The sequence below is a fragment of the Malaclemys terrapin genome, chromosome 15, assembly GCF_027887155.1.
Source record: "Malaclemys terrapin pileata isolate rMalTer1 chromosome 15, rMalTer1.hap1, whole genome shotgun sequence".
NCBI classification, from domain to species: Eukaryota; Metazoa; Chordata; order Testudines; family Emydidae; genus Malaclemys; species Malaclemys terrapin.
The window spans coordinates 21,421,203-21,446,541 of record NC_071519.1 but is presented as its reverse complement, the minus strand read 5'-3'; the positions used below and the strand labels follow the sequence as shown (position 1 = coordinate 21,446,541).

The window sequence follows — 25,339 nt, the reverse complement described above, 5'->3', positions numbered from 1 at the left end:
AAGGCAGCAGAGGGGAAGGAGGAAAATGCAGCGTCTGAGATGAAACACGCCCTTCTTTGGGGGCTTGGTGTCATTTTAATCTGTCTCAGCTCCGGAGGTTTGTTATGGGATGGTATGTACTGTAAGGAACAGATGCTTTGTACTTGTACCCAATTAATATGCATAGTCACTGGGCTGTAACTCATTGCTGACTTTAAGCCCTTCAAAAAGAAATGAAGGATGTGAACTCCTATGTCTCTTACGGAAGCCTGACTTGACCAGAGATGAACCCATATCAAAACCTAATGCCAGAACTTCAGTTGGGGTAAAGTGGAGCTGTGTCGAGTTACACTAGCTGGAGATTTGGACTGTACAGTCTAAACATCCCCAAATGTCATGGTTGGCTCATTTCTTCAGCTATCAAACCAAAACCACGGATCCAAACACCTACCTTGGAGAAGGCTGGAGTCAGATCTAAACTCTGTGGGTTTGTAATATCAGCCCTAGGCGTGGCAGCCTTGGACAAATGGAACACCTGCAACCCAGAGTCTGTACTGCTTTGCTTAGGACTGAACTGGGAAAGTAGCAGGGCTGTGCGGCTGATGTGTCCACAGCTGTCAATACAAGAAAATCCCACTTGCTGCCAATGAAAGGCTACAGAGGAAGTATCGTACTTTCCCCTTCCTCTTGCCTTCTATTGTATGCTTATATTAACCCACAGAATGAGGGCTGTGTTGTCTGATAATTAGAACAGGAGAAGGGGATTCAGGACTCCTGGGTTCCATTTCCCTGTTCTGCCACAGACTCTTTGCCAATTCACTCCGCTCCCAGGTCCTACCACAGGTCGCAATCAGCTGTGCTGCTCACTGCTCTAATTCAGATTCATTGCTCCATCACCCTGTAGGGGCTGGATCACGGGTAGCCAAGTATTATTCATTAATCCACCCAGCTTACAGTGAGTGGAAGGAGGAACTGCTCTTGGCATGGCCCACCAGTGCCCTACATTTTCTGGTGAACCAAGCAACTCTGGCAGTCACCTTTCCTGCCCCTCTCACTTTGTAACAATCCTTGGTCACTGATCTGGCCAAAGCTGCTAAAATCGACTAAAGTAATGAGCTTTACTCCTTCCAGTGAGAATTCGGCTTTGTTTCCCCTGCTGTCTGAGTCACACAACAGACAACTTCTTCTCAATGTGGCATTTTCACTGCAGGTATATTACCCTGAGGGCTTGCCATGGGGGAAGTATTGGGCTATCCGGTTACAGGAAACCTCCCCCACACAGCAATGTTCTTCTTGTCTGCAAGTCTCTGCCCTGAGAGGTATCAGGAAGAATTTGCAGAGCACTACATGAATGCATACCCTAAAGACAGCTAGACACCAGAGAAGGATGGTCTATGCATGACTATGTTCTTCTCATTTTGGGACTTCCAAATTCCCCTTCATGGGATTGTCCCTGATTGATGAGCCACCAACACCCTATCAATTATCCTTCCAGCCTCTGCTACTTATGGTTGAGTGGGTGGCACATATGAAATCTACTGGTGGATCTTAGTCTAGTTCCCAGTTGACAGGCGTCCACATTGAAAAGTTAACGCCACTATAACTGGCATTAATTGGCTCCTCATCTGAAGAGAGGCCAAGGACTGATCAGATACAGCCTCTACACTGTCCTCTTATCCTACTATGCCTCAACCTCCGACTTGGAGAGCGATATCGGGATGAGTCAGGCACTGAGGGATTTTAGGATGAGAGAAGAGTTTAGTGGCCAGACATGGTCAGTCCTCAGATTCTTTGTTGAAAGGAAGCAAGTTTGGAGTTGAGGCTTTCCACGCTATTCTATGGAGAAACAGAGGGCTCTGGTCTCAGGGGCTGTCAACCAGGCACCTTTTGTTGGTATTACACTTCACTTGCAATTTTCTTCCTTTAAGAATTAATCAGGTGGCCCCAGCAGTGAAATCACATGGCTTGAAATGTGTCATGTGCACCTATTGGCTATCTAGCCTGTGGGAAAGCACATGACAAACTGCAGATGACTCCACCACCTTGCTTGATGGTGCTGGAATGCCAGTCAATGGGGCAGAAGAAACAATTGGGCCAACCGAACAGGCTATTGACTGAGGGTATTAAGCTTATGGGCCCATGAGAAAGGAGCTTTCACCACAGCTACTGTGAGCTAGATGGGACCATGAGACAGCTGGTAGTTGATAGGGTTGCTGAAAAGACCACTCAGGAGGCCTCTTTTGCTCTTTTTTTAGTTTCTGTGTTTATGGGGAGCATCTTTTATTTTGGAGCTCAGCTGCAAAGCTTGTGCCAGGAACAGCACGGAGAGGGGAGATGACCAACTGAAAGAAGGGTACTCACTGTGGTTTGTTCTCTGAGAGACATTCAACACCATGGGAGACTGAACATGCAAGGTACGTTGCAGCTTTATCTTACACAACCCTCTGATTCCTGGAAGCCTTCCACACAGAGGTAATGGCAGCTTCCTCCACATGTATTTTCTATTGGGCTAACTACTCTGAACAATATCCCAGAGTATTTGGCTTTCCTTTTGCATTGGGTAGACTGGGCTTTCCTTGAGAAATCCATCCAGATGCCTCTTTACAGGGCCATGGTGGCAGCACCTTTCTGGAGCACTAGCACTCAAGGAGACCCACCTATTGAAAGAAACCGGGGAGCAGAGAGAGCCCTACTTGGACCCCTGCCTGAGAATTTATTTACCTGCCTCAGAGGGGTGTTGGGAGGAGTAGCTGATGGATTAGCATGTGTTGAAGTTGAAAAGTGCTGCATAAAAGTGTTATTAGATCGATTATTAATGACTGAGCCAGTAAGACAAGGGGATGACCAATAAGAATGGGTAAGCCTTTATATTGGTGCTCTTCCCTCTTCAGAACAGTTTGGGGCAGATGCTTCTTTCACTAAAGCGAGTGGCAGAACTCCCATTGGCTTCAACAGGAGTAGGATTTGGCCCTTCAAATCTGTAGTTCCATTATGCTGTTGTACACCAGCCGCTGGGAAATAGCCACCAACCACGGATGCCGCACTGCCACTCCATCAAAGAGTCCTAACAAGAGGGGAAATATCTTCTCCAGCATGACTATCCAGACCTTGCAGGAGGCGATGCTTGACTGTCTCTCTCAGTTTGCTTGAAGCTCTGAGTTCCATAGACCCATGAATGATGGGTAACCTGGGTGTTCAGATGGGAAGCTTCTTCTTGGAGATCAGATTGCTGTCTAACCAGAAATTACAACTGAGTCTGCAAGGCTTGGTCAGCTGCCAACCCCTGAGAGTATTTCAGTTCCTTTAATCCATGTTAGGACCAAGGGGATTGGGAGCTCCTTAAACCAAAGCAACGAACACTGGAGAGGTACATTACTATGAGCTCCAGTGACTATGTCTGCCCCGCATGGCAATGACAGCAATCGCCCAGCAATAATCAAACTCCCAGAGTCCTCTCCCAGGATGCACTGGGCTCAATGTAAGGATGTGCTGGGGATGGCATCTCCTTTGTTTGTCCCCAAGTCCTAGTCAGGGATCAGGAGGGGAGGACAGAGATGTCCCCATTACCCCATAGAGCAGATGATATGAACCATGCAGAGTGCGAGCAGCCCTGCCCAGAAAAGAGGCAGGTGTCAGGAGATCCCTGGCTATTCCTTAACGTGCTGAGCCCATAAGTAACATAGGTCACTTGATTCTAACAAGTGCGGAGCAATTTCCACTGTGATTATCCTGAGGGTGCAGGGGAGGGAGGCTTGCAGGGGGTGGCTTGCACCTTCTTTCAGCCCTCAGAGGTCCTTCTGCACAGGTTCCTTTAGTTAGCTTTGCCAGCTCGACACCTCTGCTATATCTAAACCATTTAGCCACCACTGCTGTGCCTTTCTAGCAGAGTTTATAAAGTAAAGCACAGCCTTAATGTGCCACTGCATATAGATGAGCTGTCAACCAGTTTGAGCTGACACAGTGACACATAAATACCAAAGGAGACCTTGAGCTCTCTTCCATCTGATACAGGACCTGCAGGACCAAAGCACTGAAGAAACCTACAGCTCCAGGGATATTGCGAGTTACACACTGTGCAAGAAGCAGGGCAGCCTTTTCGCTCTTCTGTGGCCATTCTTACTGCTTAGCAAACAAGGTAAGGGGTGAAATTCCAGGTTGTCTTCTTGAAAGCTGATGGAGATGAATCTTTACCCACCTCAGTTCCAGAGGGGCTTGCCCAGCCATTTCTAGGTTCATGTATGGGTACAATTAGCCATAGTGTACCATCCAGATGCACCCTAAGTGCAACGTGCGGACTGCATCCTTTGTGCCTTATGTCCTCCCACCTCCTTAAGGTCAAAGTGCAGCCTAATGACTGAAACAGGAGACCTGGAGTCAGAACATCTGGGTTCCAGTCTTGGTTTGCCTGCTGACTTGCTCTGGGACTTTAGCAATTCACTAAAGCTCCCTCTGCCTCAGTTTACACATCTGTGAAATAGGTATAAAACACAGTGGTGCTGCAGGGCTTAACAAGGTGCTATCAACACGAACATTTTGCACCTATTTTAGTTACATGTAAACATCTAAAATTACTAAGATTAGAGAGGCAGGATGATCCACTAGTCAGGGCACTAGCCTGAGATTTGGGAGACCTGGCTACAATTTCCTGTTCTGCCACAGACTTCCGGTGTGATTTTGGGCAAGTCACTTAGGCTCTCCATGCCTTAGTTCTCCATCTGTACAATGGGAATAATGACACTGCTTTACCTGACAGGGTGCAGTGAGGATAAATACATTAGAGACTGAGGTGCTCAGATACTAGAGTGGTTGGGTATGTAATATAGATGAATTACTAAAACTGAAAGAAATTGAAGAAAACCCTTTAATTCTCTACTTGTTCCATTTTGTGCCTATGACAGCACCTTGTGTATAGTCAGTTTCTTTGATCCCTGGATAGAGTCAGTTACTTTTCCACAGCTGAAAGGAGCTTTATAAATATCAGCAGGGAGGCAGAAAAATATCTATACATGTTAAAAATGAATTTAGAAAGCAGGACATCCTGTTTAAAGAGTGCTTTGTCAGAAGCTGGTAATTTAAAAAAAATATTTTTTTAAAATTCCAGTTTAAGGTGACCCTTTAATGAAATATTTGTAACATTCCTTGAGAGCCTTTGATGAAAAGCAACATAAAAGGGCAGAGTTCTTACTGGAAGATGGAAAGAAACCAAAGGATCTTTCTTTGTATGGTGACATTCCACCAGAGAAAGAATAAAACATCCCTTCTACTAAAAGTTCTGTTAGAAAATAACCAAGTGACAACTTGAAAACTCTGCAAAGGTAATAGGCGTCCTTTGAAACTCCTAACTGACTCCTAATTTGCAATATCACCAGAATCCCAAGAGACACTAATTGTCAAGCTACCAATTTCTAGCCATGTTAAAGATCTTGTATAATATTTTTATACAGACTTACAAAAAAAACCAGTTCGGAAAGCTTGTGTTTGCTAATACCATGTTGCTTTATCCTCTGTACCACGTCTCTCTTATGAAACCTCTTCTATTCCCAATGACCAAACCTTCTCTCAAAGCACTTACTTGCTAATGAACACAACTGTTTTCTTTTTAATTTCTATCCTGAACAAATACAAAATGACCCATGAAATCCAAGTGACATAGTTTGTGGTCATCACACACAGTGTTTGGTTGTGCCTAAATATCACAAAACCATAAAAGAGTGAGAGACAAGGTTCAGTTTATTATAAAAAAAAAAAAAAAAACCACTTAGGGCCTGATTCTCATTTCCACAAAGGTCCCTTTACACCACTCTGCAGTGTAAAGAGGGTCTTGAAGGGAAGGTAAATTATAACACAGTTACCACTCTGAAACCTGTCACATTTAGTCTAGAGTGATGCAAAGGAACCTTGTTTTAAATGAGAATGATGCCTTCGCAGAGTATTGGACTGGGAGACCTGGATATCATTCCTTTCTCTAACACTGACCTGCTGTGTGGCTCTGATTAAGCCATTTTGCTGCTCCATGCCTTGGTTTCCCCATCTTTAAAAAGGGGCTGATGACACTGATTTTGCTTTGTACATTGCATTGAGGCAGATGAATGAAATGCTCTGTACAAGAGCCAATTATTACTGTTGCGTCTGATAAGATTTTATCTAAAACCAATTTTGATTAAAAGAAGTCAGAAAGCAACAGTAGCCAGATAAAAATCTTGTTCTGAAATGCTTTGAAAGAATCTTGAAAGTCCCTGGAACGTTGCCTTGTAAAAACAAATATACATTTTTAACCTAAGCCTGGCTCAGAATTTGAATGAGAAAAGGGAGAGGATGGGGGCTAGTGGATACTCTTTGAATGGATTTCATAATCGTTGCTCATGGGGGTGTCTTTTATTTCTGATAAGAAGCTCAGAACTGCCAGAAGGGGTTTGCTTTGGACTGGGCGTGCATGTCCCTCTTTTGTTCTTAACAAAGAGTTTTTCCTGCTCTTGTGCAAGATCGGACAGATCACAGCTTTGGAATGGCTGAGTGATTTGTAAAGCTCTTCATCCAGGTCCCCAGCTGGTGTATATGTATGTGGACATTGGAACGATGTTGATTTATATCAGCTGAAAATCTGGCCCCTGCAACACCCCTCCGGAATTCCCAGAAAGAGACACCATCTGGGCTGTTGCTGGTGCGGTGATCCCATTTTTCCAGTTTCTGTCCCAGGCACTGGACAGAGAGCTTCACAGTATAAAATATTTCAACACTAGTGTAGAGTGCGGTAAGATACCAGCAGGCAACAATCCCATTCCAAGGATTTACTTGTGTTGGAGTCCAGCCTACTTCCAAAATTCTCTTCCTTCTCTGGACAGCCAAGAATTTTCTTGTGTTGGATTCCAGCCTACTTCCAAAATTCCCTTCCTTCTCTGGACATCCAAGAATTTTGCTGCTAGTCTGGGTGAGAACCTTCCATATCCCATTGGATCAATTATCTACCTCCACCGCAGAGGGCAACACCTGAGTCCCCAACAAATCTAAATGGCTGAAGTTTGTTTGTTGCACCTGTAACAACATTATTACAGACGAGCTGACTTCAGCGGTGACAAGATCAGCCCCAGAGTGCAGTGTGGTCTTTGGAGCTCATGTTCTTTGGGGAATAGGTAAGTCTTTAGGAATATTTTTCCAGAGGAGACGGAGCACGTGTGATGAGAGTCTGTTCCAAGCATAAGGAGAAATATGAAAGAATTCCCAGTGATGGGGCTGGGCAAAGAAGATAAATGGAGCAGTCAAACCTTGTGATGAAGCACTGGATTGAAACTCAGGAGATCTAGGTTTGATTCCTCGCTCTGGCAACAGTTTTGAAGGACTAGACGAGACTTTAGGCAAACAAGGGCAGAGTGTCAGGATCCTTCCAGAGCTGTAACTAACCCTGGATGATCAAGATGTGATAGTGGTGAGCAAAGCCTGCAGCTGCCTATGAGGTTTTGCCCCTTCCTCCTGAACGAAGACCTAGCTACAACAATCCATATATTTGCCACTTCCAGACTGTATTGCTGCAGCTTATAGTACGTGTGCCTTGCATCCTCTAATGGATTCTACCCTTCTTACTTTGCCGATTCAAGGCCCTGGTCCTGATCTTCAGAGCCGTCAATGGGTCAGGACCTAGCTACATCAGCAACCACATCTCCACCTGTGACCCATCAAGATGGCTTCATTTCTCCTCCTAGACTATGCCATGAACAAAACCCAAGACAAATGGCATGGAGCAGAAGACAAAGCATCACAGATAAGAGGGTTTTGAATGTGCTATTGAGGAGACCACATCAGGGGCTTTCAGCTTAGGAGTCATGAACTCTAGAGGGGTCATGAACAGGTATTAGGGTCATGACCACCCTGCTTTGACTGTATTTATTTTGGGAGGAACTAGATCCTGGCTAGATGGGAAGGGGGTCTAGGTATGGGAAAGAGGGTCACACTATGGAAAAGGTTGAGAACCATTGAGTTAGATGAACCTAAAATGGAAGCATTTTCCACTGCAGCTGAAGGGTCTTAGATATGAAACATAGTAAATACCTCAGAGAAGAATCTCTTGCAGCCAGGGAGGCTGGAAACTCCATTAAGTCCATGATGGGCCTCACTGTGCAGCTCTAATTTACCTCCTTTCTTTTAATACTTCGATAATGAGTCCTATAGAATTCCCTAACACAGATGAGATAGAAGCCTGCCTTCTGCAGGATCTAGATCAGGGGTCAGCAACGTTTGGCACGCGGCTCACCAGGGTAAGCACCCTGGCGGGCCAGGCCAGTTTATTTACCTGCTGACGCGGCAGGTTCGGCTGATCGTGGCCCCCACTGGCCGCGGTTCGCCGTCCCGGGCCAATGGGGGTGGCGGGAAGCCACAGCCAGCACATCCCTCGCCTGCGCCGCTTCCCACCGCCCCCGTTGGCTCGGGACGGCGCACCGCGGCCAGTGGGGGCCGCGATCGGCCGAACCTGCCGCGTCAGCAGGTAAATAAACTGGCCCAGCCCACCAGGGTGCTTATCCTGGCGAGCTGCGTGCCAAACGTTGCCGACCCCTCATCTAGATAATGGCGTTGGCTTTAAAGAGGGGAGAACAAAGCTATACATACATATAAAATAATAAATGAAACAATGAGTTCACACTACGGTGGCTCTTTTGGGTAATGTTGATCGCTAATTTGGCTCCTGACCCACTGAGGTCTGAGTATCACTGATATAGAGGTAAGAGTGGCAGGGGAGAATTCCTCATTGACAGAAGCATCTCGTGTGCTTATGAAATGTAAACAATAAAAATAATAGGCACCCAAGAGCAAAGCTTTTCTGTTTTGTGGTTGATGCTATCCACAAGCTTTGATTGATTATTATCTTTGTAGCACCTGGATGTTTATCAGCTATTGTTATCCTGCATGTAAACATCCATAGAAAAGAAACAGACAAGGTAACTAACATGTATTGGGTCAGGGACAGGTCTGACTGATTACATGACAGCTTGTAGGGTGAGCTACAAAGTTTTTTTTTTTTTTTTTTTACTCTGAATGTGTGCTCTTTTCTAGCCAAAGATGTTTTTATTTACCTAAATGTTTCTGTTTCCTGCTTGGTTTGTACCTTAGAATTATCAGGCATATCAAGATTGGTCTCTCTGGAGGACTTTCTGGGGGTATCGGGGAAGTTTATTGTGAGCTCCCACACCTTAATTGAATGGGTTGGAGCCTGGATTCTTTAACAAAGGCTTCTTTTCTCCAAAAATATGAATTAGTGACTGAAGTTAATGAGATGTCAGCAAAGAGCTGGTTCACTGCTTCATTATCCCAGTTTAATACAGGTGTCACTCCGCTGGTTTCAAGAGATATACTGGTTAAAATTGGGGTAACGGTTGTGAATCAGCCCCAGCGCGAGTCTAAAGATCACTTCCTTTCTCAGTAGCTCAAATTTTCACTCTTGGGTTTTTTGTTAATGTTATTTCACTGGTTCTTCATTCACCATAGAGTCTTTCAGCCTAGACAAGACCTGAATTACAAAATTTTCAAGCTGGCTCAGATGCGGGGATTCTAGTTCAAGTGAATATCTACTAGTTTTTACCATTGTGATCAAGTCTGCAGCCACTTCATGCACAGCACGCTCAACAAATTCAGCAGGAAGCAGAGAAGTTCTGTGATGGTGAGAGAGATGGACGTGTCAAATAGCTCCTTTGGGGTTTGTCCTCTCTCCAAGCAGGTGGTTGACCACATGTTCTGCTCCGGCCTCCCAAAGCATCCTCTCATTGTGATGCATGTGCAGGTGCTCCAGGGATGCAAGGCGTTTGAAATCTCTGTTCATGGGCTCCCAGATCCTGCCCTTTACCATGCTTCTTACACTGCTAATGGGGCCTTCTGCACTTGCAGAAAGATGCAGCTCCTGCCCCATTAGAATTATTATTGATAGTGCACAGAGCTTTACAGACAGCCCTACCCCAAGGCACTTATCATCTAACTACCATGGAAATCATCCCTAGATACTACAATTTATCTGGACCACTGCCTCCTCCCCCTCACTCCCTGGTGTTCTACATCTCAGCAGTATTTATCTTGGCATCAATTCACTTAGTCCAGCCTCTAGTATTTAAGTGCAAACCCTGCATTCCTACCAGCAACAGGCTAACCTTGTTTTCAGAAACTTGCAAGGTGCTTATTGAGCTTTGACTTGCATGGACTAACCAGATGACCGTCCCTGGCCTTCAGACCCCGCTGAGGGGGGGAGAACGAGGTAGGCGGGAGGAAAGAGGCTCTCATGCTTCATTTCCCCTGATTAAGTTACTTGCCAGTTTCCAGCTCCATCCAGATCTGTCGTTTGTCCTTGACCGTTTGAGGAGAGATGCAATTTACCATAGCCCTGGGAGTTCATGCTCATATTTCTTGAAAACCAAGACGCCTGATGGAGCTGCCCTCTGTGTAAACCAGGTAGTCACTCCCACAAATACGCTGGTAAGTCCTGATATTCTGGGGCAACAGGGCAGCCCACAAGACTAAGTGTGATGGAGCCTATGGATCTGTCTGCGAGCTGATCACCTTTTGAGGTCGTAAAAGAACTCCCTAACTGAACAGCACCTTGCACCTGAACCTGCAAGATGTTGAGTGCCCCCTGCAGAATGCTGTGTGCAGCTTCAGGACTCTTGACTCCAATAGGAGTGGAGGGAACTCGGCAGCTTGTAGAAGGTGCTTAGTTTTAGGTTTCCTTATGTGATGAGAAACAAAGGAACAACAAAGCAAAGCCCCCCCTCCCCCACTCCCCCCATGAGAGAACATTGTGTGTGCCACCCCCTGTCTCAGGGAAGGTGTGGAACAAGCATGTCCCTAATGATTTCTGTATTGTGGCTCCATGCTGTCCACAAAACAGCCTGTGCTCACCAGTATAAATATTATTCATTTCAAAATATAGCCCCTTTTCTGGTTAGCACAGCTGCCCATGAGCCCATCCTGGTCTTCAAAAGTAATTTGTTATTCAGAACAAACAATCTGGACAGTCAAGTATCAGGGGGTAGCCGTGTTAGTCTGTATCTACAAAAACAACAAGGAGTCTGGTGGCACCTTAAAGACTAACAGATCTGTTAGTCTTTAAGGTGCCACCAGACTCCTTGTTGAATCTGGACAGTGAATGTTCAGACCCTGAGTGGCTCTTGGATTTGCTATTTGTATGTTATAGAATTGATTGCTCACATGCTATTGTTTCTGCTCCCTGATCAGATGACTGAAGGGTCCCCCCCACCCCCAAACAGAAGAACAATATGAATTTTCAGATAAATTATCATTTGTGCAACTTTTGAGATTCATGGACATTTTCAAAGCTACTGGGTGGTCATTCAAATGCTTGCAAAGAACAAATATGGGAGATAGAGGATCTTGTGCTTAAGATATTTGACTGGGACCCAGAAAATCTGGATTCATTTCCTGGTTCTGCCACAGACTTGAATTGTGTGTGAACTTGGACAAGTCTTTTACGGTAATATGTTCAAAAGCAAGTAAGAGACTTAGATGCCTAAGTCCCACTGATTTAGACTCTTAAATGCCGAAGTTTCATTTGAAACTGGGACTTAGGGGCTTGATCTCTACAGGCCACTTTTTAAAAGGGATTTAGGTGCCTAAATATGCAGCTAGGCCCTGATCTCAGTAATATGAATGATAAATATAATGTGATCATACTGAATCTAATTCAACCCTTTTATTTGTGAAACTATCTGCAACTCAACTTACTATTAGTGCAGCTCTACAATCCCTTTCCCCCCAAACCATTGTGTATTCTCATCTGTATTTGTTTTGCTGGGTGTTAAGATATTAGTTAGGGACACAGCAGATTTTCTTCCCTCTGGGGACTGTACAAGTTTGTGTTGAGATTTTAGACAAGGGTCTTTCTGTCTAGGTATTTTCATAGTGTCTGAGCGCCACTAGAACTATGGCAGTTCCCAGACCAATAGTATTTTGCCTCTCCACAGCAACCTTCCATGTGAGGATCTCTGAGCCTTTTATAAGCAGTAATGAACATATCCTCCTAACTCCCCTGATGTAATTATTGCCATATTACAGATTGGGAAACTGAGGCACAGAAAAGAGAAGTGACTTGCTCAAGGTCACACAGAAAGTCTGTGGCAGAGTCAGCAATTGACTTCAGATCATGTGACTCCCAAGGCAATGCTTTATTGTTAGACTTTGTTGTTCCCCAAGGCCTACAGGAAGATGCCTTCTTGCTAGAGGAAGATGTTTTTGTGTATGTGTTGAGACAGACCATGCTCAGTAAGTTTTTTGTTTGTTATGGAATAGCAAAGAAAAAAGCTGTGCTGGGTATTGCTTGCTCACCTTGATAATAGGTCCAGTTATTTAGGTTTGATTTTCTAATGGGTTTGATTTCAAGTCAGCTGTAAAAATTCTGGAAATGAGCATATCAGGACTTAGCATGGGAGAGATTTTAAAGCAGCCTACAGGGGCAAATCCATGCCTGGTAAAACTCAGTGGTCTACAGCAAGGTTACACCAAGGATGAATTTGGCCATATATTTTTAAATTAAAATTGAGCAAGCACTTAACGTTGCTGCACAATGCACTAATAGCTACATCTGCTATGGGGAATGCAAAGCATCTTTTTTGCATTCAGCTTGTTCATATGCCTCTTCACATCGCTGACCCAGGTGACAGGTCAATAATTCACTCAATGCAAATTGAAAGCCAGGAATGTCTTGCAAGTCAATTACCCTGAGACAAATAATTAGTAATACAAAAGGTGTCTGAAGGACTGGAATGGAAGTGGCTCTGCTGGTGAAAATTTAACACGCATTTCAAGAACAGAGGGCCAAGTTCTGCATTTAGATCTGCACATAGCACTCCACTAGTCTTCAAAGGGAGTTGGGCAGGTGTACCTGAAAGCCCTTAAGAAACAGACACCAGACATATAAGCAGGGACACCCTGGATTCCAAGAGGGGTGAATTCCAGTGAATAAATATTGATTTCCTGTAATAAAGACATTTGCTTCCTGGAGGAGGGGTCAAATTATAGAAGGCCAGGACGACAGATTAGACAGACATGGGCCTATTGTGAGGCTTAATTCATTAATAGTTTAGTACCCCATCCTGTCCTTTATTGTAGAGGAGAAACAGGATTTTGTTGTAACAAATAGCAAGGGGATTCTTTAATGAGGCTGCAGGATATAGATGGACCCTTTGGCTCACAGCCTGACTATACCAGCCTGGGCCGCAGAAGAGGATGGCGTTTGCAGAAGTGCGGAGTACTTATCACCCCAGTTGAAGTCAGAAGTCTACACTTTGGAAATCAGGCTCTACTGTCACAACACAGGGTCTCCACATGTTCTGGCCTGGACTTAGCAGTCCTGGGAAGCACGGCTAACCATGCTACCTGCCCCTTATGAAAGGTACTATAGCAGTGCCAGCCACTATTCTCCTTGGCATGATGTGGATTAAAACAGTGATTCCCACAATTGGTGGTGAAGCAGAATTCAGAAGACAAAGAATAAGGGAAGACAAGTATAGAGCGTACAGGCAATAACTGAGTATGACAAATCAGGGGTCCTGGAAGCAGGACAAGGATAAAGACTGCTCTGCTTTGGATTGTAATGCCAACAGCTGAGTGGGTTGCTCCAAGACTCCCTACATACACTTGCAGGTGGGGCGCTGGAACCAGGGGCGGCTCTACGTTTTTTGCCGCCCCAAGCATGGCATTCAGGCGGCCTTCGGCGGCACGCCTGTGGGCGGCCCGCGGTCACACGGATTTGGCAGCGTTGCTGCGGGTGATCTGCCGGTCCCACGGCTTTGGCGTACCCACCGCCAAATTACTGCCAAAACCACGGGACTGGCGGGCCTCCCACAGGCATGCTGCCAAAGGCCGCCTGACTGCCGCCCTCTCAGCGACTGGCAGGCCGCCCCCCGCGGCTTGCTGCCCCAGGCACGCGCTTGCTGCGCTGGTGCCTGGAGCCACCCCTGGCTGGAACATGAAAAGAAATCTTCCAACCTTCTGGCCCGCGATGCTCTTACTGTTGCATCTCAGTTGACTAAGTGGTCAAGGTGGAATTGTACAAATACAAGCCTAAGCTGCAGGTCGTGTAGAGGCGCGGTTGCAGGCCAATTTAGCAGAGGAAAGAAGCACAGAGATTTGTTGACAGGCAGCTGACAGGCTTTATCTTTGCATGGCATATTGTGGGCTTACGAATGTGCATGTTTGAGGGATGGAAAATTACCGAATTTAAAGGTGAAATAAGCTTTGCACTGTTACAACCTGAGCTTCTCTTGCCAAAAGGGATGGTCAGTCTTTGGGACCTTAGCAAAACCAGGGAACATTCCACAGAGGCTATGAGATAGTACATAATCTCTCAAGCCCCAGACATATGCTAAAGTGAGACCTAAAGAGGAAGAATTTGTATAGAAGAGAAAGGACCTAGAGTATCTGCAAATGAAAAGTGTGTATGTGTGTGTATATATGAGCATCTGTATGTTTTTGTATAACCACCTTTCAAGAATGAGGTGGATTAAGTTACTGTTATTTACAAGAGCAGTTGATGCTTGAACCACTGACCTAGTCACCTTTAAACTTTCAGCAAGAAATAACTAGAGGCCATAACTCTTTCCCTAGATACTCACACTCATTCGGGTACCAGCTTTAACCTACTCTGACTTGATCATGGTCAGTGACTTACAAATCATGTGACCAAGGAATTGAAAAGAATAGAATTAAGTTAAAAATGAAAACTACTTTGGTGCTTGTGGGATTTTTTTGGGGGGAGTGGGGAAGGGATGGGGAAAGGTCAATTAAAAAAAAAATCAGCTCTCTGAGAGTGGTACTGGATGGAAATGTCAGCAATGGAGACGTGCTGGAAATTGGCCAGCACAATTCTAAATGTACATCAAATGGGAAAGACCAAGTTCTTCAGAAGGAGATCATGAGAGGGATAGTCTGTGAGCAGGGCTGGATTTTCAATTAGGCACAGTAGGTACGTGTCTAGGGGCGCCAGCGTTCTAGGGGCACCTTACTTCTCTAAAACTGTGTGCAACACGAAGGTCAGCTGTAGACGAGGGGAGGGACGCTGAAGATGCTGTGTTTAAGGGTGCGTAAAGTGTAAATCCGGCCCAGCTGCTGAGGTTTCTGCCCCATGGGAAGCCATGTTCCTGGGCTAACGCAGTTTCAAGAACCAAAGGAAGAACTTGATGGCAACCCATTGTATGTTCAAAAGCATCAGTAGAGAGTCAGTGGATGGGGGGGAGGGGAGGGGAAGATACAAAAAGTGAAGTAGCTAATAGGAAGAGCTATTAAGAAAAGAACTCTGCCGATTCATTTTGTGGGAACTCTGATGAGGATATCAGAAATCAACACAAAGGGGACTCAGAAACAATTGAAATATTACAGCTGAAGATCAGAAATTGTGCTGTATTTAGCTATGTAATTAATGTGGGTTTCTGTGTACTGTGCCTTTAAAACTCTAAGGACTATTATTATTAAATTGTATTAACATCATACCTAGGAGCCACAGTCATTGGCCATGACTCCCTTGTGCAAGGTGTTGTACGAACCCAGAACAAAAAGACAGACCTGACCCAAAGAGTCAGAGACAGGCAGCCATTTTATGCCTAGCTCAGTGGCATAGACTGGCTCTGGAGACATACATTCACATAGTGCCCTCAAGGTCAGAGTTTTTTTGCTCTCTTAATACAAAATAAAGGTATAAATGACTGCCCTTTGTGTATGGAAAAATAAGAATTGCTTATATTTATAGAGCATCTTTGCTCTGAAGGATCCCAACCCACTCTAAATAGCTGGGTATAGAGCTCATGCCATGGAGGTGAAACATGGCGACTGGTTAACAATGAACAACAGTACACATACCACTTAGTAATAAAACAATATGTTGCATCAAAAGCACTATACAGACATCAGTACCCCTTGCAGTATCACTGTGAGACAGCTAAATTATTATTATTCCCATTCGAGAGAGGGGGAACTTGAGACAGAAAAGTGATGGGATTATCCCAAGGCCACGGAGCAAGTGAATGGTAGGGTCGGGATTATAACACAATAGTTACCGCCTCCCAGGCCATTGCTTCTGGTAGCAGTTTAGGACAGGAAGTGAAGAAGAAAGATATATCCAGTTGAAACTGCAGGGTAAATTATAGAAAGCTGAATACAACTACTAAGGTACTTATATGCCAGTGTCTGAGCACGTAGTCACCATCTTTAATGTGCTTTTCCTCACAACACTCCTATGAGGTAGGCAGTGCTGGTATCACCCATTTTACAGGTGGGGAACTGAGGCAGAGACTCCTGCTCAAGGTCACAGAGGAAGTCAATAGCACAGCAGAGAACAGACCCCCTATCATTCAAGTCTTAGGCTAGAGCGCTATCCACAGAACAATTTCCCCTTCATCACACTAGCTAGGACTGCAGTGCTAATTCCTCTACACTTGAGGACAGTGCCACATGATCTTTGCTAACCACAGAAGATCAGGACGGTGGATTTACAATTTAACAAAAAGAGGGTGACTGCAGCAGGATATGGCCCTTAAAACCCCATGAAGGTACTTCCTTAATACTGATTCCGACTGGAGAATGTCATCTGTTGAGTTTCCAACCCAGGGCTACCCCTCATGCGAGCATGGAAAGGATCCCCAAGAGGGGGCCAGTAGCACAGTGGCTAATTCATGTCAGAAAGAGCTACCGTTGTAAATATTCAGTTGTCGTAGCAATACAGCCCAAGCACAGACCTGCACAGCTAGAATATTGCAGCAGCTTTCAGAAGAGCTATTTGCAATGCAGCAGAATGCAAGCTGGGCTCTCTCTGCTTCCTCAGTCTCAGACAGATGGACTATGACAGAACTCAGGGATTTAAAGAGTGTCGGGAGCCAGATCATGCCTGTGTGATTTGCTGAAGCACATGGTGTATGCTTGTGTGGCCAGGGAAGAAGGGGGAAGATACCTGCAGTTCCAAAGTCGTGCGAAGGGAGGCACTAGACTAGCAAGCGAGTGCTGAGCAGTGACACTTCTTACACCTCTGTATTGGGTGTAGAATTGGCTAGGCTCAAAGAGCTGTCCTGGTGGTTCCTGGAGAAGTCTGCCTATCTATGGCAATAGTAGCCTCTCCACTACCATCCTCTTTGCAACCTGGCAGTGCAGAGAGCAATGTTATGGTTGCTTTGAGTATATGGTATGCTAGGGACTTCCTGCACTGTCTTGCACACCCCTACAGAGCAGCGATAACAGAGCCACACTTTTAAACCAATGCTCTGTACCCCCACCCCAGAGCTGGGTGCTTCTCAGCATTGGATGGAGTAACTGTACCAGTTTAGGTTCAAAACACACTTTGGGATGAGAGGTTCTACGCGACTCTAAGCTTTTCTATGCACAGTAGCCCTGAACATGGGGGTACCTTGAGATTTGATGCTGAAACAACCTCAACCATGTCACTATACTCAAAGAAGCAATGGTCTCCGGCAGTGGCTGTTTTCTAGCTGTGTCAGGCCAGCTGCCTCTCAGCCCTGTTTCTGTAGGAAACAGTTTCTGTAGGAAGCCCTCTCAGGGTATGTGTATGGAGCAATTAAACAGCCGTGGCTGGTCTGTGTCAGCTGACTCAGACTTGGCGGACTCAGGCTGCGGGGCTGTAAAATTGCCCTGTAGAAGTTCGGGCTGGACCCCGGGCTCTGGAACTTGGGCTCTGACTGGAACCCTCCTGCCTCGTGGGGTCTCGAATGTCTATGTTGCAATTTACAGCTCTGTAGCCTAAGTCCCACCAGCCCAAGTCAGCTGACATAGGCCAGCCAGGGTGTTTAATTGCTGTGTAGATATACCCTCAGTGCACTGAGCCAGCCACTGAGACGTGACTTTGGTCAGTTCTGCAGTACCAAATTTTGGATTAATGATTCACTCTTAATACTTCAGAGAAGTAAAAATAAATAAAAAGGGAGACGCACCAGACTCATGTGACCTGCACTTTGTGCATTTCCCTCCTGACTTTAATCATTAGCATTTTATGTGGGCTGTGCCAGCCCATCCCCCTCCATCCCCAATTCTCACTGAGTTCTTGGGTTATTTGTGACTTCTGCGCTCAGTTACACAGGGGAGAGTCCTCCAATTTCAGAGTCTTTCCCCCCCATCTCTTCATCTTGGCTGTGGTGCCTTTTCCTAGCACCATGGAGATGAAGAGACTAGAGATGGTTAGAAAAGGTGTGTCCCCCCCCCCCACACACACACAGACGAGGTCTATGAAAAGGAAAAAAATATTGATGTTTTCCATGGAAAAGTGACTTTTCAGCAAAAAGTCAAAAACTGAAATATTTTGATTTGGAAATGCTGCCATGGTGCCTCCTGGGAGTTGTAGTTCAGGTGCCTCACATTCACATTCTCTATAAGCTAGGCTCCTTGCCGGACTACATCACCCATGATGCACCACAGTCTCCCACTATGGGAGTCTCTGGCCAGGTTCATCATGGGGAGGTGTAATCTGGCTGGGGAACCCAGATCATAGAGGAGAATGGGGACGTGAAGAAATCAAACTACAACTCCCAGGAGGCATCATGGTAGGATAGCGGAATCAAAAATTTTTTTGGCTAAAATATTTTGTTTTCAGGCATTTGTTTTTTTTAATGAAGATTTGAAATTTCCCATATAAAGCAGGTACTTTGTGAAAAAAGTGTTTGGTTAAAAAAAATTATGTTAAGAAAGTTTAGATGGAAAATTTTCAGCCAACCCCAGAGGAGACACTTCAGTACAGTAGGGGAGTGCATAATCAATCACCTCAGGCTGCAGCACCACTAGAAAAAATAAAATCTAGTCAATTAAACTGAAGCACTCTGTTCATTGTATCTCACACTTTGAGAACATTTGTTTCAGTGTAGCCTCTTTTATTGGTTCCTTTATGTTTCTAAACTGATAAGGGACACAGCAACTCAGATGGGCTTCAGTGTGGCCAGGGAATTAATTTAGCCTCATGTGTAATAACAAACAATAGAAACCCCTTTATCGGCAATGACACCATCCTTACTGAAGAATACTAGCAAATGATTGTCTAGACAGAGCCATAAGGAGATGATAAAGGACCAGCCATCTCTAGGAGCCCACACAGATCTCTCTTTTCCCTGTGGGACACAGAGGAGAAAGGAATGCCACCATCTATAAATTGCCTCCAGCTCGGGAGTTGTCTGCAGCTATGAGAAGTGTCAAATTCTGTCCATTTGGTTCCAGTCATTAAGCTGCCACTTCTAATGAAGGCAGTGATTGCATTTACTTTGTGCTGCAGGATTCACAGCAAGAATATTCATTACTAATAACTGTGATAGTCTTACTGCCGTAGACCATTTATACATACATCTGCATCTATGCATTTTAATCTGAGGCTCTGCATAAGCATTCCTAGCTGGAATCTCCATTACTAGGGCATTTGTTTGCATGTATCCATTTGGCAGCTTTCTTGTGAATGAATTATTCCTTTAATTAGGCTGCAAATTTTCCCTGCCAAAGCCTGTCTCCTCAACCAATACACACTGGGCATATTATGAATTGCAAATCCTCATATTGCTCATATCCTCATGTTACTCAGCAGGAGAGAAATCAGGGAAGCAAACCAGCATGATGTTTTTAAAGTTATGTATGTAAATAGCAAGGAATGATGGTCTAGTAAGTACTAGGCTGGGACGCAGGACACCTAGGTTCCAAGCTTTGCCACACACTCTCTGTATGACCTTGGGCAAATCATTTCACCTCTGTGAGCTTCAGTTCCCTCTCCATAAAATAAAGATAATATATTTCTCCCATCCGTTGTTTCATCTATTTAGATTGTGAGATCTGTGGGGCACTGACTGTCTCTTACCATATGTTTGTTCAGGGCCAAGTACAATGAGGCGTGTAGGTGTCAGTGTAGTAATAAAAATAATGTAAGAAGAAAGCTTGGAACCTCAAAAACTGTGCTTCTTTTTAAAAACCCTTTCCCAAAAAGGTACATGCATGAATTTACAGTAATGTCTGCTTGAATGAGGATGAAGGCATTGTATTTTAATATAGACTTTCATCCCTGGCTCTCAAAGTACTTTACAAATATCAGTCAGCCCAGCCTCCTACTTCACATGGGGTGTTGTGAAAGTATTTTAATCCCTGTTTTACAGAAGAAGAAACTGAGGCACAGATAGTTTAAGTGGCTTGCCTCAGGGCACACAATAAGTCAGTGGCAAAACTGAGACTAGAAACCAGGTGCCCTGGCTTCCGGTCCTCTGTTCTTACCATTGAACTCCCACAGATGATGGGATCATGGATTTCTAGTAGTTAGAGATGGAAGATGCCTGCGATAAAGAAAATGGTTTATATTTTTAGTGGATATTTCATCCAGGAGGATGCTTTACAAACCAATATGAAAGCTATGTGTAGGAATCACTTCACCCACCACAGAAGTGCAGCATCACTGGAATGGAAAGGGGCAGCTCTTTAACAGCTCACAGCAACACTCCATGACAGAGCGAGGGCAAGGCAGGGAATAAAGAGCATTGCTGCGTCCAGCTGAAACCACAAGGGAATTTAGGCTGGCAGAATGTAATCACCCAAACTGGAATTGGGCCAGGACTCCTGGCTTAGCAGGCTGAGCTGATGGATCCCATTGAGAACTAGCATCTCTCTCAACATTAAGGAGGTAATGCCACTGCACCGATGGCGTTGGGAGTCACGGTCATGAACAAATGCTTAATGGTGATGCTGCTGCTGAGCTGGCACTCCAGCAAGCTTTCTGCTGGGTCCTTCGGGCATGGCGGGGAGCATGGCTGGAACAGGAGACAGCAGCTTTTCCAACATTTGCAAGTTTTCAAGACATGCTCCATCTATCCATGTAGGGCTCAACTGAGTCTCATATGGACAGGGAGCTCCTCACACCCCAATTCCTGAGTGCGACATGAGCTCCCTGCCATGAGTGTTCAGCTTCCTCTCACAGGCTCAATTGGGCCCCAATGCTATGGGCATGCACTATCCTTTCTGGCGGCCATGTGGTCCTCTTTGGTGCTGGCCTAGACCATTCGTCCATGGAGTCTCTCGGGTTCCTCTGCACATACACCATTCTCAGTGTCCCTACCTGGCACATACATCATCCATCCAGAGGGTCACTCAAGTGCCTCTGTGTGGACACATACCATCCACAGGACTTTCCAGCCCACACTGCCAAGGTCATCCCTAATCCATCTGCAGTGGCACTGCAGTCCAGCCTGTGCCATTCAACTACAGGGCCACACACACGAACCATCCCAAGGTCCATTCAAGCCCTGCTGCGGGGGCCAGACACCAGCTATCTATGGGACTTCCAGGACCTGATTGGTGGCACCTCAGCCAACCCCGGGGCACACAAGTCAGACAGGAAAGATTTAGCAAGAGGAGCCCCTCTGTAATACTGTATTTTAAGCTATAATCCCCCCACTTCCTGCTCCATTTCAACCCTTGATTAAGCTGCGACACTAATGCTAACTAGGTTCCCAAGCCTGAAAACTCAAATCCTGATCTGAAATTCAGATGCACCCAAAAGTACAGCAGAGGACTTTGAATCTGGGATTTAAGTCCAGCACAGAGCTAAGAGTCAGTTGGAGAATTCATATCCGGAGCTGGGATGGTATCACACCCCAACAAAGTTTGGGGCTGGGGGCGTAGAAGGTCCAGGTTGCAGGTTTTTGTTTGAAGTTACCACTATGGATGTAGCCCAACAGGCTATTTTAGGCATGATTTATATTCTTACTGTACTTGTATTTGTTTCAGCACAGGGCCACCTCACTCTGGCAGCCCTGACATGCTTGTAAAACTTGTGATCTAAGCGGCAGGTGGAGTGGGGAAGATGTTTTAACAGTTAACCTGCTGCAACAGGCAAATTCCTAGGCTTCCCTGGACAGCGAGCCAAGAGAAAACATGTCGCACCTTCCAAGGGTCTCACAGCCATCTAGCATTTACTCCCTGGCAATGGCAACTGGGGGACAATGCACAACCTGCTCTGCTTCTGAATCTCATAAGCATTTTTTAATAAAAAGGATTTTGGAAGGAATTAGGACATGGGTATTTGGCATAGTTTCTTCAGAGCATGTTCAGCAAAGGAAAAATAGACAGAAGGGGGCGAAAAAAAATGTTTTTGGAAAGATAAGACCAAGGCTGCAAAGAATAATCCCTTAACTCTGTATCCCCCTTATTCTCCCTAAGCTTCCTAGAACTTCATTGGAGCCCCTCACAAAGGTATGTTTTGCCAAGAACCTCAGCGAGTTTTGTAAAAAGCAATAGAGAGTCCTGTAGCACCTTTAAGACTAACAGAAGTATTGGGAGCATAAGCTTTCGTGGGTAAGAACCTCACTTCTTCAGATGCAAGAAGTGAGGTTCTTACCCCCTTCTTGCATCTGAAGAAGTGAGGTTCTTACCCACGAAAGCTTATGCTCCCAATACTTCTGTTAGTCTTAAAGGCGCCACAGGTCCCTCTGTTGCTTTTTACAGATTCAGACTAACACGGCTACCCTTCTGATACTTTAGTAAGTTTTGTTGTCCATTTTAGATTCTCCCCCCACCCCAATGGCTAGATTTTGCCACCCTTTCTCACATGGAATAATACATTTCTCTGGATGAAGTTGAAACCAGGGGGTATGGTACTACCCAATGCGAGACTGGGTGGTAGTAGGACCCATCCAAAGGTGTTTAAAGGGCTACATGTTTTCCTTCTAAGATCTGAACTAAACTTACCAGCCCCCAAATCTTTTCCCTTGTCTTCAGTCATGATTCTGCTAAATTGCTGCACGTGGGTCAGATTAAAGCCGTTTCCTTGGATTAGCATGCTCTGCACGCAACGCTGTACGAAGGACTTACCCAGAAAACAATTAAAGTGCCAGCCACCCTGAAATCAACAACAACAATTAAAAAAACAAACAAACAAGGGGAGGAACATTCAGTAACATTTCTGGGCGCACTGAAGAACTCCAGCTGGTATGTAGACAGTTACCTGCTTGTGAGTGGGCAGGACTTCAGGGAAAAGAAGGGGGGGGTGGAAGAAGTATCTGTAATAGCAACAGAGGGTTGGAAGAAAGCCATACCATTCCGGGCATTTGTCAGAGATCCTAGATGGAGGGAGGGAGGGAGGGATGGGGGAAGAGATTGGCAATTAATCCCGAGATCAGGAACCTTAATTCATAGAAATATAAAGGTTTCTGCTTATTACACTGATCAAGTGTAACATGAAACCAGAGCAACACTGTGGAGCTTTCTGATTCCTTGGGCGCTAACTATCTGAGAGGTCTACATAGGGTGATGGGGTTTATATTTTTTAAATACCCCATTGTTTAAGAGGCCAGGTGATGCAGTGCACCTTCTACAGGCATTTTATGTTCTGGGAACAGACAGAAACTTCACTGATTAGAGCAACAAGGACTTCCCATGCAATGAATAGAAAGACGGCAATATTTCCACATGATCTGCCCAAGCAGTAAATATACCCTGGTAAATATTAGCTAAGACAGACTTGGGTTACTAGTTGCTGATTTAAACCAAAGGGACCTTGAGAACCCTGTATATTATACAACATGCTTTACATAAGCTTCTCTAGATGAACTATGACATATACTTGCAATGTACTTATAGAGAAGGGAACATTAGCTCTTGCTGAAGCAAATCAGTGCACGCAAATTGTGTGTGGGAGTGAAAAGGTTTGTTGAAGGGTGAATTCCTTTGTGACCTTTCTTAGACAAGGGTGTAATTCTTCAGGCTGTTTGAGCTACTTGGGATTGCTTGAGCTAGATTTGTAAAACAGTCCTAAAATCGTACACATTCCCATAACGGATTCAGGCAAAGGAATTTTGGGATTTATTTTCCAGGCTTTGATTCTAAAACAGAGAATATAGTCTGATGAGGTTACTCATTACTTCTTACATGCTCATTCTGTTGAATTGAGGGCCAGATCCTGTTCACTGGTCAAATTCCCACTGGTTTCAATAGAAGCAGGATCTTGCCCTTTATATGTTCTTTGGTGGCTATTTATGTAACATCCCCCCGTGTGGTCTGACTGTAGGATCTAAATTCAGGACCTTCAATACAGACTTCTATCACCTCAGTTAAAGGACTACATCCTTTAGCTAGGAGTGGTAGCAGGTGGGTATCTGCTATGGCTCACCCATATAAAGTATGTGTGTGTGTGTGTAAAACAGACCTTGAACAGTGAGTAATACCAGGCCATTTTGCAAACCCAGTAAGTGCTGATTAGTGGACACCTGCAATCACAATGCCACGGCGCAGTGTTCTCACAAACAAGAGCCAGAGATGGGGGATAGTAATGAGATTTCAAGGCACATGTTTCTGGGCAGAAGAAGAGCAGCAAAAAAAAAAAAGACTTATTTATTGGGAAACTACCAGGAATGGCCCATTGCACAGGAACCTTTTCTTTTTGTTCAAGCTGTATTTTAACATGAACGCATTAAAAGCATCCAAGGGAAATAAAACTGGAGGACAGCTTGGAAAGTGACCTTGTTTCCTCTTCCCCAGTTGAAGTCTGTTTAAAATTTAACCTGCTTTGGTACCTTCCCCGGCCAATTAATTCAGCAGCAGAAGTTTCAAACAGTAAAAAAGCTACTTTAGTTCTGTTCCTGTTTTAACAGGAATAGGGGGGCATCCATAGAAAGAATGCAGCCATGTGAGACACAGCGGCACGTCCATCTTCAGGGGCTAGGGATATGAACTCGGCTGCAGAGGATGCCTTTTGCTGACAGCTTTGCAAGATGGAATTGATTTGCATTTTTTCCATTTTTGATTTTCTTTAATGTATTTTTCCATTTACTGTTGTTTAGTCTAAGGCACTTTCTTTACCCTCCTCACCGTACTATCTGAGCACCTCACACTCTGATGTATTTAACCTCCCTCACACTTCTGTGAGATAGGGAAGTGCTAGCATCCCCATTTCACAGATGGGGAACTGAGGCACAAAGCGACTAAGGGTTGCTAAATTGCAATCGGGGGTTGGGGGGCAGGGCTAGTTATTGCATCTCATGTAGACATATCCCAGCTAGCTTTAATTTGAGTAATTACCCAGGGTTCCAGGTAGGCTTGTTTAACCCATACTGATAGGCACAGTACTCCAGTTCCTGAGCTAGCTAGATTAAAGCCAGTTTGGATATGTCTCCCTGAGCTCCAGTCACACACTAAGTGACTTGCCTAAGGACACATAGGAAGTCTATGGCAGAACAGTGAATTGAACCTGGGTCTACTTGGTTCCCTAACCACTAGTTCGCTAACCACTAGTCCACCCTTCTCCTTTCTGCAGCCTTTCTTTATCACTATGTATTGGTAGCGGCAGCTACATCATGCATACCAATGCTAGGTCACAGAATTATAATTCATCATCTTTGGCAGCATATTTTGGGGTATTTCC

General features: G+C 45.0%; 1 protein-coding gene across 4 annotated transcripts in view; it reads left to right on the top strand.

Annotated features, from left to right (window-relative positions):
* Positions 1–4,001: 4,001 nt before the first annotated feature.
* The window catches only part of KCNJ1 (potassium inwardly rectifying channel subfamily J member 1), a 45,518-nt gene continuing 24,180 nt past the window's right edge, over positions 4,002–25,339 (top strand). For all 4 annotated transcript variants that reach the window (XR_008441711.1, XM_054005439.1, XM_054005440.1 and 1 more), the window contains exon 1: positions 4,002–4,114. The gene's annotated coding sequence lies outside the window, so the exon portion shown is untranslated. The remainder of the gene's footprint in view (positions 4,115–25,339) is intronic.